This window comes from Pseudophryne corroboree, chromosome 1 (genome assembly GCF_028390025.1).
Source record: "Pseudophryne corroboree isolate aPseCor3 chromosome 1, aPseCor3.hap2, whole genome shotgun sequence".
In the NCBI taxonomy this organism is placed as follows: domain Eukaryota; kingdom Metazoa; phylum Chordata; class Amphibia; order Anura; family Myobatrachidae; genus Pseudophryne; species Pseudophryne corroboree.
In genome coordinates, this window is record NC_086444.1 from 99,528,015 (window position 1) to 99,538,940 (window position 10,926).

At 40.9% G+C, this 10,926-nt stretch overlaps 1 pseudogene; it reads left to right on the forward strand.

Annotated features, from left to right (window-relative positions):
* The first annotated feature begins 1,813 nt into the window (after positions 1-1,813).
* On the forward strand, positions 1,814-1,932 carry LOC134944744 (5S ribosomal RNA; annotated as a pseudogene).
* The last annotated feature ends 8,994 nt before the right edge of the window (positions 1,933-10,926 follow it).

The following is a 10,926-nucleotide window of genomic DNA, read 5'->3' on the forward strand; positions in this document are numbered from 1 at the left end:
GTAACACTGATAAAGAAAGGAAGCACAAAAGGAATCCTAAATAAAAAAGAAAATGCATTTCTCCAACAAGCAAACCCAAGGATGCCAGTCTTCTATTTTTTACCAAAAATTCATAAGGATATCACTAACCCACCAGGACGACCCATAGTATCAGGAATCGGATCACTCACTACCCATCTATCAGAATACATAGATAACATATTACAAGGAACAGTAACCACACAAAAAAGCTACCTCAGAGACACCACTCAAATATTGAAATTACTGGACGAAATAAAATGGGAGGACAACTACATCCTAGTAACTTATGACGTAAAATCATTATACACATGTATAGACCATCAGAATGGATGCAAGGCCATCACACAAATCCTAGGAAATCAGTCAGATCTACCGGAAGAACAGATACATTTCGTGATAGAAGGTATCCAATTCATTCTCAACCACAACATATTCTGGTACAACAAGACCCACTACAGACAGGTCCGCGGGACCGCTATGAGCACGAAATTCGCACCGAGTTACGCGAACCTATTTATGGCGCAATGGGAGGAAGACTACATTTGGAAAAACAACAGCCTACTAGAGCACATAGCACTTTGGAAACGCTACATCGATGACATCATAGTCATCTGGACAGGACCACTCAACAAACTCATAGAATTCACAAAACATATTAATCACAACAACCTAAATTTGGAATTCACAGAAACACATAGTTTCGAAACAATTAATTTTCTGGATTTAACAATTTACATTGAAAACAGAACAATACAGACAAAAACTTTTATCAAGTCCGTGGACTGCAACAACTACATACCAGCAACCAGCAACCATCATAAGAACTGGCTGCGAGGAATACCTGGGGGACAATTCAAAAGATTCAAGAGGAATTGTTCCAAAAACATCACCTTTGAGGACCAAATTTTGACATTAGAAGAGAAGTTTCTTGAAAGGAGCTACGACAAAGACACTGTTCATAAAGCTATAGAAGCAGCAAAAGAAACAAAAAGAGAAGACCTCCTCAAATATAAAGAAAAAAACAACCAGGAAGCGAAAGAAGTGACCTTCATCACCAACTACACCAGCCAGCACAAACACTTTGAAAGAATAATCAACAAGAACTGGCCTCTACTCAGACGCGACGAGGAAATCAAGGAATATATACAAGACCGCCCAAGGTTAGTTTACAGAAAAGCACCAAACATAAAGCAAGAAATAGTATCCAGCTTTATACCTGAAGAGAAAAAGGAAAAAGAAAGGACCTGGATAAACGATACCACACCAGGATTCTATCACTGCACAAGATGCAAAGCATGTAAAACATGCAAACAGAGAAGCACCAAACCAATAAATAACTTTATATCGAACGAAACCAAGGAAATTTTCAAGATAAAAGAAAAGATGACCTGCGACACAACAGGAGTAGTATATCTACTAACCTGTCCATGCAACCTACAATATATAGGACGAACCACAAGAAGCCTAAAAACAAGGATAAGCGAACATCTAAGGAATATTGACAACGAAGTAGAAACACGCATCGTTTCAGATCACTTCAAAAAGAACCATAAGCATGATGGAAGCCTTCTAAACTTCATAGCAATTAAGAAAGTCATTATACCCTGGCGAGGTGGAGATTACATCAAAACTATGTCAAGAGAGGAAACAAAGTGTATATACAATATGCAAACCCTAGCACCAAAGGGTTTAAATATCGACTTTGAGCTCAGCAGTTTTTTGGGAGATTAACCGATGCCACAAAAATGCCCAGTAGGTTTACCCACACCACCAGGACTGCAAAAAAGTGAATAAATACTGCCATACCATCCACAAACCACCCGATCCCATTCCGAACTCGGAAGTAAAGAGGTTTGGGCCTAGCAAGTAATAGAATGGGAGACCATCTATGAACCCTAGGTGCAGTAATGTCACTTCTAGCAACACCCTGGTGATGATGTGGGATAGCCTGCCTGGGGCACAAGTGGAATAAGGACTAATCAACCAGGAAAAACACTCAGGCCTGAACCAAGAACAATCAAGGAATAAGGAATAATCGAAATATCCACGACCAAGCAAAGAGGAATAAACACTTCTTACAAGATAAATGACTATTAAACAAGCAAATATCAAAATATTGCTCCATAAAACATCCAATTGAATACTTCTATCCACTCATTACACATTATACTTATGATTACCTATCTGCATGCTAATTAAATTTTCAACATTTATATACATCGTTTTCCATATCCACAACAGATGCCCAAACAATATTTATATCCTTTACAGAAACTTCATAGGTATCACACCTAAATATGTGACATACACCTGTTATAAACAATACCAGTACTGTAGATTGCTCTCTACGATGCTACTGTACTGTTCGTTTAGGCATCCAATATTTCTAATATTTCTTTCTTAGATACCATACAATTACTGTAGAATGCTCTCTGTGATGCCACTGTACTGTCCGTCTAAACATCTAATATACCTTTCTTAGATACCGTACCAGTATTGTAGAATGCTCCCTGTGATGTCACTGTACTGTCCGTCTAGGCATCTAATATACCTTTCTTAGATACCATACCAGTACTGAAGAATGCTCCCTGTGATGTCACTGTACTGTCCGTCTAAGCATCTAATTTATCTTTTTTAGATACCATACCTAAATATACCTAAATATGCATCACAGACCTATCATAAACAACACTAAGAACATAGACCGTTCTCTATGATGCCACTGTATTGTCCGTCTAGACATCTAATATCTCTTAACTATTTCTTTCTTATCAGTACAACATTTATATTTATTCTTATCCACATATAACCTCTACTTAACATTTTTCTTCTTCTCTCACTATCCTTATAAAAGCCATATATATATATAACAAGGACATTTTAATTGTAAACTCCTCTGTGAAATAATAGCAACTTTACATAAAAGTATTTTAGACACTAAGTTTCAGACCAATCGAATGTATCAGAAACTTGCAATCTGTCTTCTGATATAACAAAATACTATTTATGACAAGATGAAGACGAAAATAGGCTTTCATTATTGTTAAACAAACCAAAGACAGGACTTTAAAAAAGAAACAGTTTTTACAACAGAAGTGCTAACTGCACTGATTGAAAGGAAATTATCCTGAACCAATCACAACAGACTCAATACTATTTAAGAGAGCCTGAGGCACACATCATCACATTGTCCCTGACGAAGCACGGCACCATTGGGCGAGTGAAACGCGTTGGACCATGCCCCCTTCTTTCACCCGAAACCCGGAGATCCCGACTTCCTGGAAGACGCCGACGAGGCAACACCAAAGGAACCGGAGTTACAGGCGCCTGTAACAAACCGCGGCTACAGAGAAAAAGACACCTGCAGCACCATTAGACACCCACGGACTCCACAGCCCTGAATAGGGTGAAGACACGTAAGCAACTCGTAATAACCTGTCACCTGAAAACCATACTACTGTTATTGCAATCTGCTTTCACGGACTATCAGGAACTCACTGAAAACCGGATTTTTTGTGGACACAATCAGCTCTGCCGTGATTCACACTTGACAATCCTAAAGTACCGTAAAGAGAAAGAGACCGGTCTCTATAATTACACACAAAGTGTTATTGATCACGTGTTTAATAACAATAGATTTTAGCTTTTTAATTTTAATTTTATTAAATTTCATTTCACTGTTTGAAAATAGTACAAAGAGCGCGCCAAAGCAGTAAGGCTTGAATTAATATTGTCAAAAACTTTTAAATTATTTTTACCAAATAAACTACTTGTTAACTAGACACATTCTACTGCCTCCATATATATCCACCACACCCATATACATTGTGCATAAATATACACACCTATTATATATCAGTTGCAGAAAATTGTGTTCTATTGTGAATAAATCATTATTCCTGAGTTTTAAACCAGTAGCGCCAAAGGTTGGTTCCCCTCCCCCCAGATTTTGTAAAGCAAGGAAACAAACGAAAAGAGTTTCCTACTCCAACCTGGGCTGCTCGGTTACACAAAACAAACAAGTAAACATTTTAGGGAGCGCAGAGCACACCCCCAGCTAAACAGAACCTTCTACCAGTGTGCTATGCCGTGCCAGGCCTCTGAAAGCATATGCAAGAGACAGCAACAGCATAGCCCTGACATAGGCAGTTTCCATTATGACATCACAGCATGACCTCACACACCCCACCAGACCGGCTAAGACTGGTTATTTCTGGTTTGAGGCCCTTGTCTTTTACATGACTGACCTAAGGGAAATGTGACTTAAAATTATTACATGAGAAAAATTTTATTACTGCCATTTGCCGGCAGTTTTGCTCACTTAGGTGGTCATTCCGAGTTGTTCGCTCGTTGCCGATTTTTGTTATTTTGCGTTTTTTCCGCTTACTGCGCATGCGCAATGCCCGCAGTGCGACTGCGCCAAGTAAATTTGCTATGCAGTTAGGTATTTTACTCACGGCATTACAAGGTTTTTTCTTCGTTCTGGTGATCGTAATGTGATTGACAGGAAGTGGGTGTTTCTGGGTGGAAACTGGCCGTTTTGTGGGTGTGTTGGAAAAAACGCTAACGTTTCTGGGAAAAACGCGGGAGTGGCTGGAGAAACGGGGGAGTGTCTGGGCGAACGCTGGGTGTGTTTGTGACGTCAAACCAGGAACGAAACTGACTGAACTGATCGCAATGGCTGAGTAAGTCCGGAGCTACTCAGAAACTGCTAAGAAAGGTCTATTCGCAATATTGCGAATCCGTCGGTCGCAATTTTGAGAAGCTAAGATTCACTCCGAGTAGGCGGCGACTTAGCGTGTGCAAAGCTGCTAAAAGCAGCTTGCGAGCGAACAACTCGGAATGAGGGCCTTAGTGGCATCTAATCTTGTGATGTATATTTTATATTTTACAAATAGAGCCTGATTAAGGTTGGATCGCAATCGCAATAAGCGATCCAACGGTAAAAATTGCTAAGAGGATGCGGGATCCTGCGCAGGACCCATCCTGCGCATGCGCCTGCATTTTCTACGGCGCCCCACAGAAAATGCTATTGCTTCTGCCTGTCTATGAGGCAGAGATGGTCACGGGGGGGGAGGCAACGCTCCATTTCAAAGACGGAGATGGAGTATTGCGGGGACGAGACTTCAAAACAGGGGCGGCAACGGAGAAACAGGGGGCATAGTCGGTGCAGCTGCATGACATCACACGCAGCCGATGCTATCACAAAAATGGCTGTGGGTCTCATGCGGGCGCCTAACATGTGGGGCATACTAGCCCTGTGCTGGGCGTCCCCCCGCATGTCAGAGAATCTGATCATAAATGTGCTAAATTTAGCACATCTAGGATCAGGTCTGAATCACCCCCATGGAACAAAAAAAAGGCCCAAATTATGTGATTTTAGTTTTGTTTGTCAATTTTTGAAAACAAAAAAACAAAACCAGTCACGGCAGTTTGGCAAAAACCAAATACAAAGCCGGATGACGAATCAGGGCCAATTCCAAATGCAGCAAAAATGGTCCTGTGCACATCTCTAGTAATATTCTAATATCACATTGAGTTTGCTAGCATTGTATGCCTAGGGATGTGCTGATATGAGACATTCCCTTTAACTCCTGTTTTATTGAGTTTAATAAATTATTCTTGTAGTTTAGCTGGTCATTCAAAACTTGGGATCAGTGCTACCATATGGTCCCTACTGGTCTGCACATGTGCACTGATGTTGCTTGCTAACTGGTAGCTGCATTAGAAGTTGTTGCATTCCACAGGAGGAGCTAGCTGCTTATATCCAGTTTTGCATTCCACATGGCACAGTTCGGGAGCACCAGTGCCACATTTTACACATGGTACCCTGAGGTTACCGGCAGAGAGGTGCATCTCTGCCTGACCGATTACGTGACTTAAGTGTTAAACAGTGTATTGTTGCTATAGGATGTGATACCACTACCAGGCAGGCCATGTGGTCCAAATTAAACTACTGTACATGTAGTTTGCTGTCTTTTTGTACATTATTCTGTTGGTAGAAACATACTTGCCTACTCACCCTCATTCTGCAGAAGACTCCCTGAAATAGAAGAAATCTCCCAAACTCCCTGAATAGTCCAGCAATCTCACTGATTGCACCTTAACCACTGATGGGGGGTAAGGTAGAGAATAGAATAACAGTTGGTAAGAGTAATTCTAGAAAGGCACTTGTAAATAATGGTAAGTTACCATTAAAGCAAAAGGGCAAAGGAAATATTAACATAAAATGTCTGCTTGCGAAAGCAAGAAGCCTATCAGGTAAAATGGTGGAATTGGAATGGCATGTATCAAAAAATCAGTATGATATTATAGGTATTACGGAAACATGGTGGGACGACTCTCACGACTGGGTTACTAATTTGGAGGGATATTCACTTCTCAGGAGGGACAGGGCTACCAAAAGGGGAGGAGGGGTATGTCTCTATGTAAAACCATCTCTAAAACCAAACTTAATATATGTTATTTACGAGGGGACTGGTGATAATGTGGAATCACTATGGGTTGAGATCACTAGTGGGGGCACTAAAATAAAGAAATTAGTCATTGGCACGTGCTACAAGCAACCAGATATTAGCATACGTGACGAGGAACTGCTCTCACAGCAAATTGAAAAAGCTGCGGGAATGGGGGACATCCTAGTGTTAGGGGATTTTTAACTATCCGGGTATAAACTGGAGTAACGATTCATGTGTAAAAATTAGGAGCAGCAGGATTCTAAACACATTAAAGGATCAATACTTGTCTCAATTAGTCGAGGACCCAACCAGAGGTTATAATGTTCTGGACCAAGTTATTACCAATAATGTGGACATTATATCAAACATTACAGTTGGGGAGACCTTGGGAAACAGTGATCACTATATGATCACATTCAGCATCAGTTTCAAGAAACATAGCTATAAGGAATCAACAAAAACATTCAACTTTAGAAAAGCTAACTTCAATATGCTAAACGACATTGACTGGGAAGTTTTGTTTCATAGTAAAGACACATCAGAAATGTGGGATGCTTTAAAAGGGTTGCTTGATAGAAATATTCACAAATTCATACCCTTGGGCAGTAAATGCAAGAGTAATAGACTCAAATCAATGTGGCTTAATAAGGATGTCAAAGAAGCAATGGCTAAAAAGAGGTGTTCTTTAAAAGCATTTAAAACTAATGGAGGGGAGGAGTCATTCCAGTATTACAAAGAATGCAATAAAAGATGCAAAAAAGTAATAAGTGCAGCTACAATTGTAAACGAAAAACAAATTGCTATAGAGAATAAAGCCAATCCCAAAGAGTTTTATAAATACATAAACATTAAAGGGTTAAAAAAAATAGAACAAAGGCCCATTAAAAGATGAACTGTGAGCCTTGGAAACGATGTCAAAATAAAAGCGGATATACTGAACAGCTTTTTTTCACCAGGGAGGATCAGACGGTGTTAGTAGTGCATAACGAAAGTGAAGGTAATGATTCTTGGCCAGATGCTTGTTTAAGTGAGGAAATAGTCCTGGAGAGACTAAGCAACATAAAGATTAATAAATCACCGGGACCAAATGGTTTTCATACGAGGGTTATTATGGAGCTTAAGGCACAGCTTGCAAGACCCTTATACTTGATTTTCTATAGTTCCATTAAATCGGGTATGGTACCGATGGATTGACGTATAGCTGAGGTAGTGCCATTATTTAAAAAGGGTTCTAAATAATCATCCTGGGTACTATAGACCAGTTAGTTTAACCTCTATAGTGGGTAAAATATTGGAAGGAATTTTGAGGGATAGCATAGAGGATTATCTGCGGAATACTAAGTTTATGAGCAGGAGTTAGCATGGGTTTGTGAGCGACAGATCATGTCAAACTAACTTAATTAGCTTCTACGACGAAGTGAGCGATAATCTTAACCAGGGAAAAGCAGTGGATGTAATCTATTTAGATTTTGCAAAAGCCTTCAATACAGTGCCTCACAAGAGACTGATCATCAAATTAAGGGAACTTGGCCTAGGATACACTATTTGTACATGGATAGGTAATTGGCTGGTTAACAGGGTACAACGAGTAGTGGTCAATGAGATGTTCTCCAGATGGGCACTAGTAGTCAGCGGTATACCACAAGGGTCCATATTTGGTCCGCTACTGTTCAATATATGTATTAGTGACCTAGGAATAGGCCTGGGAAGCATAGTATCAATCTTTGCAGATGATACTAAACTGTGTAAGGTAATTAATTCAGAAATAGATGTGGAGTCTCTACAGAATGACTTATTTAAACTTGAATTCTGGGTGTCTAAATGGGGAATGAGGTTCAATATTGAAAAATGCAAAGCTATGCATTTTGGGATTAAAAACAAACTTGCATCCTATTCACTTAATGGGGAAAATATAGTGGTATCAGTAGTGGAAAAAGATTTGGGGGTCCTCATAGATAATACACTCAATAGCAGTACACAGTGTTAAAATGCAGTGAAGAAGACAAGTAAAGTCCTTGCTTGCATAAAACGGGGTATTGAGACCAGGGACGAGGATGTAATCATGGCGCTGTACAAATACTTGGAACGTCCGCACCTGGAATATTGTGTTAAGTTTTTGGCACCATATTATAAAAAAGATATTGGAGAACTCGAAAGAGTTCAAAGGCGTGCTACTAAACTGATTAAAGGGTTAGAGACACTGGAGTACGAGGAAAGGCTAACTATGTTAAATATGTATACTCTAGAAAAGAGGCGTCTAAGAGGAGATATTATTAATATCTTCAAATATGTAAAGGGTCATTACAAGGAGTTAGCAGGGGATTTGTTTATTAATAGAACTCTGTATAGGACACATGGACACTCACTGAGGTTAGAGGAGAGAAAATTCCATACAAAACGTAGGAAGGGGTTCTTCAGGGCAATAAAGATTTGGAACTCCCTGCCGGAGAAGGTAATAATGGCGGACTCTGTAAATGCATTCAAAATCAGATTGGACAGCTTTCTAGCTGAAAACAGTATAACCTGGGCAGAGTCAAGGTCTGCAGAAGCATGACCGGAACACCAACTGTCAGTGCAGTGCTATATGCTGGAAGTCCAACTGCACTAAGTGAGTGTAATAATTCCACTCATACTGTATAGTCATTTTGGACAGGTTGGTATTGGGTGATCGGTGGTTGGGAGACTGGCGGTCACCATACCGATGCCGGGATTCCGTCTGTTAGATGGCCAGCAGGGGGGATTTCGGCCAGCACAACAAAGACCCTTGCGGGCTCGTTGCGCTTGCCACAGGTTCTATCCCACTCTATGGGAATAGTCCCTGTTGCTCGGCATGCCAACTGGCGGGCTAGTCAGTGTTCATGATGCCAGCGCTGGTATTGTAACCGCATCCTTTTTGGACTTGAGGAGCCTGCACACTGCAAGCATCTGGTTGTTCATTTATTGTTCCTCTCCCTGATGTTAGATCGAGACCATACATACCTCAATCCTTTTCTAGGTCACTAAGCTATACAACAGTGAAAATGTGATATAAATTCATACAGTAGTTTTTGTGTGATGCCAGAACGTACAGACACAGTCTAAATTTCACTTTTTTTTTGTCTCCATGGTCCATAAACAGTCCCTAGAAGTATAATTCTCAATAAAAAAATGTCTATGTACAGACACAACCCTTACAGTTTTATTATATGTATATATTTTTATTGAAGGGTGTCCCTATTTATCTTTGGCTATGTAAGGATTTGTGTGAACCCAATTTCCACTGTTGTTATGTTGTTTATTACTGTTCCAGTGTTTCAATGATAACCTCATTTAAGGACAAAACGATGAAAACTAGTGTGCCCTGAGCAGTCTCCAGGTGTGCCGCCATAGAAGCACATCCAGGCCCGTCAGTGTTTTGCCGTTACTGAGGCCCTGGAACGATCAATACTGGTGGGTTTAGTGGTTGCAGAGCCAGTTCTTATTTAGGACCCGGGCAGTGTTGGGCTCTTCGGGCTTTCTCAGATGTGGCTCAGGCGTTACCTATGGAGAAGCTGTAACATGACATCATAGGACATGCAACTAAACCATGCATCACCATTATATTTGAATGTGCCTTGGCAATACTTAAATCTTGTTCAGTGTGCCGCGAGATGTAAAGGGTTGAAAATCTCTTTGCTACAGTGTCGTCACCATGTTGTTATAAAAACAACAAAAGAAGAGCATTGGTAAAGGGGCTGCTGGAGGGGCCTGGCAGAAGCCCCAGTTTGCTACCCCTCCCCAGTATGCCTGTGCTGTAGCCAGTGGCAGTGGCGCCGTCTTCATGGGGATTTCTTTGGGAAGATGGCACTGCACATAGAAAGCAAAGACTCTGGCACTGCTCCTGATTGGCTTCTGGTCCGTGAACACGGACCGGCACCTGATTTAAGATACCCGTGCCATCGCCGGAGATTGGTCTTGGGAGCAAGAGAGGTGTGCGCTGTGCTCTCCTGCCCTCGATGCAAGCAAGGTGGTTGGGCCGCAAAAGGACCCCTGCCCGCGGGCCACAAAAGGATGCGGTAGGAGCTGCGAGTTTGACACCCCTGCCCTAGAGTTTCAGAATTTCTGTCATGGCACCCCAAGACCATAGTTTCTTAGTGAGAAATTTAGAAAAATATATAAAATGAAGTAAATAGTGTTTATAATATGTTAACCTTAGGTTCAGTTATGTGGTGAAGGACTGGTTTTGCCGATTAAAGTCAGTATAAGCAATTTGAATTGTTCATGGACCACCAAACTACAGCACCACTGCAAGGCCTCCCCTATCCCCCCCTTCCCACCTTTCCCAAGGAACCCCAGGGTCTCACGGCCCCCTGTATGGAAACTACTGCCATAAAATAAACTTATTTTTATAACCACATGTAATACACCTTAGATCTCAGTTCCTTTAAGGTTTTATATCCTTGTATACAGTAAACTACACATATTTGAA